This window comes from Belonocnema kinseyi, chromosome 10 (assembly GCF_010883055.1).
Source record: "Belonocnema kinseyi isolate 2016_QV_RU_SX_M_011 chromosome 10, B_treatae_v1, whole genome shotgun sequence".
Taxonomy (NCBI): Eukaryota; Metazoa; Arthropoda; class Insecta; order Hymenoptera; family Cynipidae; genus Belonocnema; species Belonocnema kinseyi.
In genome coordinates this window covers 58,128,040-58,134,192 of record NC_046666.1, presented here as the reverse complement: position 1 = coordinate 58,134,192, position 6,153 = coordinate 58,128,040, and positions in this window count along the sequence as shown.

Here is a 6,153-nt window from a genome sequence, read left to right as displayed (position 1 = left end):
TATATATATATATATAATTTTCAAGAAAACAGTTGCATTTTCAAACGAAGAGATGAATTTTTAACTAAAATGATAACTGTTTAACTGTAATTATTTAAATTTCAACCAAGAAGATTAATTTCTACCAAAAAAGACGAATTTTCGATTAAAACAGATAATTCTTTGACCAAAGATTTAATAGTTAAATTTTTAGTTAAAAAATAAATGTTCAACCTGAAAGATGAATTTTCAACTAAAATGGTGGATGATTCAGTTGGAATATATTTGCATTTTCAGTACAAGAAATGTTAAAAAAAATCATAACAAAATAGCTGCATTTTCAAACAAAGTGATGAATTTTCAACTAAAATGAAGAATTTTTTAACTGGAATCGTTACATTTATATTTTTAGCCAAAAAGATGATTTTTTAAACTAAAATTACGAATCTTTAACTAGAATAATTTAATTTCCAACCGTAAACATTATTTTCTAGCATAAATAACGTATTTCGAATTAAAAAATATAATTTTTAAATCCAAAATTCAATTTTTACTCAAAAAAATTACTGTTTAACCAAAGAAATTAATTTTTAACAAAAATGATGAACTTTCAACCAGAAAATAATGTTTCAAGAAAGAAATTCAACTATCAACACAAATGTAATAGTATATATTTCAACAAAATAATTTAATTTTCAGACAAAAAGATAATATTTCAAACAGGAAGATTATTTTCCACTAAAAAGACAAATTCTCAACAAAATGCATAAATTGCTAACCAAATGGTTGAAATTTCAACCAATAAGATTAATGGTTTACCGGAAAAAGAAGATTCATCAACAAAAAACATACATTTCTGACAAATTTGTTGAATTTTCAACGAAGATAATTAGTTTTCAGTCAATAAAACTACTTTTCGAACAAAAAGTTAAATTTGCAACAAATCATGTATGTACATTTTCGACCATATAGTTGAATTTTTAAACTAAAAAACCACTTTTTAACATCAAATTTCAAAAGATAAATTTTTGTTAAAAAATTAGATCTCTATTATTAAATCTCATCAAAGCTCATTAAAATATTATTAAATCTCTTTCTCTTTCTATCATAAATTAAATCTGTACTAAAACTATGAATATTTAACAAAAAAAAATAAATTATAAATTCCACTTGGAATAATTTTCTACCAAAAAGACGAATTTTCAACAAAATATATAATTTTTCAACATAATAGGTGGATTTTTAACTAAAAAAGATAAATTTTCAAGAAAAAATCGAATAGTTAACGCATCAGTTAAAAAACAGTTTACAACAAAAGGAAAGGCATTTTAAACTTGATACTTAAATTTTCAATCAAAGAAATTAATATGTAACTAAAATGATGAATAATAGATTTAATGCTTTACGATGATTCGTTTTTTTGAAAAAAAGAATGATGAATCATCATCAAATAAAATTTGAATTTTTAACAAAGCAGTTAAACTTTTGATCAAATAGTTTAATTTTCTTAATCAAAGAAATGAATTTTTAACAAAAATGATGGAATATTCTACTGACATGGTTAAGTTGTCAGTTGATAAAATTAATTTAAAAAAAAAAAATCAGAAAAAAACGAATTTTCACCAAAAGAGTTCAAGCTTCTTTTAAAAATAAAGAATCACTTTTCTTTTATTTTATATGACAAAAAAATAAGCATGTTCTCAAAATAATGCCCCGACTTAAAAAAAAATCCCTAACATTTCCAGGTATATAAAAATTCCCTAGCAATTTCAGGTTTTTCAACTTTTCCAGGTATAGTATGTAGAAAATTTACCAAATATTATAAAAGCTCTTAAATTAAAGATCATCCTAAATAAAATTCAAATAAACCACCAATCTAATATGAAAATATAAAAACTGAAAGGGTCCTGAAAATAAAGACATGAAATAAGCATTGAACATACTTTTAATTTAGAACACTCATCCAAAATATGTACATATGTTCCATATATATTATAATAGTGCTTTAAAAAACTAAACGTACGTCGCGCTAGCTTCTGTATAGTTTAATTACAAAGAAAAAAAGATATTACAAAATGTACACGTGGGTCGAATTCGTTTTAACATACAAGTAATAGCAAAAAAAGAAAAAAAAACAGATCTCTATAGCATTACAAGGGTATTTTGGGGGGAAATGGGATCTATTACATAATATGAACTGAATTACTAATTCGATGCTCTGAATAAGCGAAAGAGCACCTCTGATTCGCAATGGTATTGTATTTCCTACACTGAGCTCTCTATCATTTTCGCTTATTAACAAACAATGCAGATTATTAATAGGACTTATGATTAACTAAAATTTCGTCTACATACTCAGTGCACGGTAAAAAAAACCTTACTTTCTGTAAAACAAAGTTTTTTTCTATATAAAGTTATCTGGATTTAGATTTGTATTTGTGATAACAAAAACAAAAACTGAGTATGTTTGTTTGATAAAAAAAAAAGTTCTATTAGTCATGTCTGAACGAGGCACATAAAAGATAAATTAATAAGAATAATTAATGATCTTCCTTTCGCAACAGTAATGTAATGCTCGCATTTTGCAAAAGGAAATTGTACGTTTAAAGATGATTGATTTTTCAAACTGATTCGCTGTTTCCAAACCCTAATTAATTTCTTTAGAAACGAGAGACAAATAAATATTCTATGTACAGTAATAAGTCTGACTTATATTCAAAGCAAATGCAAATTCGTTAAACAAATTTTCTTCAATCTTCAATTTAAAATCTGAATTGATAAAACGTTTTGAACTTTGTTCTAGTCACGTAAATGCAAATAAAATAAGAAAAATTTTATTCTTTTGACATTGAAAAATCTCCTGCAAAAAAGAATGTGATGAAAGAATGAAAAATTCGATAAAAATGTTTACAAGAGATTATTTCTTTCCAAGGAACTCATTAGCAGAACCGGTTAACAATATTCGAAATGAGATTTCGCTGATATGATTTCGCGTGACAGAAGTTTTGGCGAGACGAGATCTACTTTTAGAGCAACTATAATCCCTTTTTCGAGTAGTTCGCTACCTATTTATTTCCGCAGATAAATTGTTAAATTACGTGCTTTTCATTGTACATTATCTTAAAATAGAAAGTAAGATTAGTGATACTTTTCATTTAAGTTCGCAGGAAATAATTAGTTAAACGTTATCTGTAACCTCGTAGGAATATAAATGATATTTAAAAATAAGTTTCTTTCTTTCCTGTCAACGTGGATGGTTTAAGAGCGTACCTAAAATAATATAATCGATTGTTTAAACTTCTTACTTTGTACATAGTACATACAACGAAGTGATTGATTCTTCTCCTTTCTTTTTTCTAACGGTCGAATCATATAATTATAATATTCGATAGAAGGCACTCGAGGGTCGGAAAACTGTATAATATACGAAAAGACAGTCAAAAGGATTGATAATTAGATATCTTTGAGAATACCTGACTATTCCTTTCTTAAAATATTCTTAAAAGGCACTTTTTTCCGCGAAGCAACGACATTGCCACGATTATTAAAATAATTCGTCCAAGTACCTCTCACACCATGAGTCGAAGCTAAATATTAAATGACTAAAATAAATATTAATATCTTATCTCGCGAGTATCTCCAATTCTCCTTCTAAATTTAAACGTTTTCTTACATTCACTTTTTTTTTCTTTCACTCTTATGCTCCTATATTCGATCTAACTACATACGCTTTTTCGAAACGGAATTTCTGCAAATTTAATTGGTTTCACCAATCAAACGTGTTTGTGACAAATAATTATTCAATTAGTTATCTTCGTTTTGAAACAATGGGGTGACTGTTTAACTAATGGCGCTCAGAGTACCGTTTGAAATTAATCAACGTTGCAAAATGTTTAGATAGTACACAATGAACACATTACATCCGTTCATGAAATTTATTACAATATATAATTATATATATTTATATATATAAATATATATAATAATATATACAAATATATATAATATTATAATAGGCTTACCGTTTGATATAAAAAGAAAACGTTAAATAGGACCGATATGGTTATTAGCCGCATTACACTATTTATCTGCAATATCACAGTACTTGCTGAAACATATTTTAAACGCTATGAAAGCCGGTCCGAACAAATGAAAATGGCAAGCAAAATATCTGCAAAAATATACTTCATTAACTTTGTTCAGCCATCGATCATTGTTATCGTATTTTTATTTCATTCCATGTTTACCCCGTCGCAATTTACTTTTGAGTTTTACGAAACAGGTGGTCCAAAAATGTATTTTTTTAAAAGTTTGTTACGTTTTTAATAATTATGAAAACCAGACGAGGACAAAATCTTTTCTTTAGCAATATTATAAATTCACACTTTTCAAGGAACCCATTCCGATTGGGAACAAACGTTTTAATTTTTTTTTAAATGTGTAATGGAACATTTTTACACGCCTATTTTAAATAAAGCTAATGCGCTTTAATTTTTATAATAACATGAATTTGTTCCTCATGCTCGTTCGAAAGGTAATAAAATGCTTTGCCTAATAAGCAGAAGTTATAGGCAAAATGCCAATTTATTTTTAAAAATTCAAACTACGATGTTTTCGAAAAATTATAATAACTATGGAAATAATTATCATTTAACAACAACAAAAAATCAGGTCATTTTAAAGATACTCATAATATTTTGCTAAATTGTTAAGATATTTTAAGATTTTTTCCTACATTCTAGATGCATATTTTCTAACAATAATTGTACTCACCAAATTAGTCAAAACAAATTTAAACAATAATCTTTTCATAAATATTACTGAAATTTATTAATACATGACAAATTATTGTTTCTTATGCATGTTTGTATGCGCACATTTTTCAAATTTTGCGACTTTTTTGCACATAGTTTGATCCTAAGGCAAAATTTATGGATTTTTTGTTAAATATCTCAACAATTTAGATCAATACTCTGAAAACTTACCTTTCACATGAACTCAAGAATTTTAAAAAATGTTAAATATTTCCAGAGTTACTCTAACTTTTCGAAAAACTTTTTTTAATGATTGAAAAATAAATATGCTAATATTTTTTATTGTTGAATAACTACTACATAATATTTCATAATCCACCAAAAAATATAAGTCAAAATATTTTTTGATTACTTGAAAATGAAAGTTAATATCCTCTGATCGTTAAAAAATGCAAGTTCGCATTTGCTCAATAGTTTAAAAATACAAGTCAATATTTTGTATCCGTAAAAAGTACAAATTAATCTATTTTTCCATCATTAAAAAAAATATACAAATCACTACGAAATTATTATAATTTATAATAAATAAAAGTCAATATTTTTTTACCACTCAAAAGAACAATTAAAATGTTTTCAAACATCATTGTAGAAAATGTTCAATTAAAACAAAATCACTGTAAAAAACGTAGGTCCCAAATCGAAACAGTCTCTTCTCATCATGGCCACTCAAAACGGAAACGTTCAATATTCCACAAATTTAAATTTAAAGTATTTAAATTTGAATTTTGAGTTTATTTCAAAATAAAACTTTTAAAATTCACACATTATTTTTTTATAATTTACTATGGTGACCACTATGAAATAGAAATATAATTTTTCTAACCGCCTCAAGGATAAAAATTAAAAATTGGGATCCCACCTTCATTTGAATTTGAAAGGTTTCAGCTTTCAAAAGATCCAAATTAAATACTTCATTTCCAATTTAAAAAATATAGTTCTGGACCATCCTATTGGAATTATATCGCTTTTTGCGCCATAAACCTACCGCGTATCTTTCTATTTGTCTTATATATATAAAAAAAAAACACTATGGAATTCTATGAATTCCTAAAAAGAGATTTGTTTGGTAATTGAAGTTATGTATTACGAATTATGCAACGATTTTTCAAGTCCAATCGACGGCTTCAAAAGTCTACTTCATTTTAAAGCGAACTACACGCAAGACACTCAACGTAAAAAAAAACAATCGGTAGGAAATGCACTGACAATGGCAACGACCGATCTTGAAAATGAAATCTAGCGACTAAGTTCGAGTTCGCGACATGAGAAACTTATAATATGGCAATTCTACTCCTCATTTCACGCAAAATGAACTATGAATTATAGATTCTAAAATTCTCAAGAGACAAAACTTTCAATA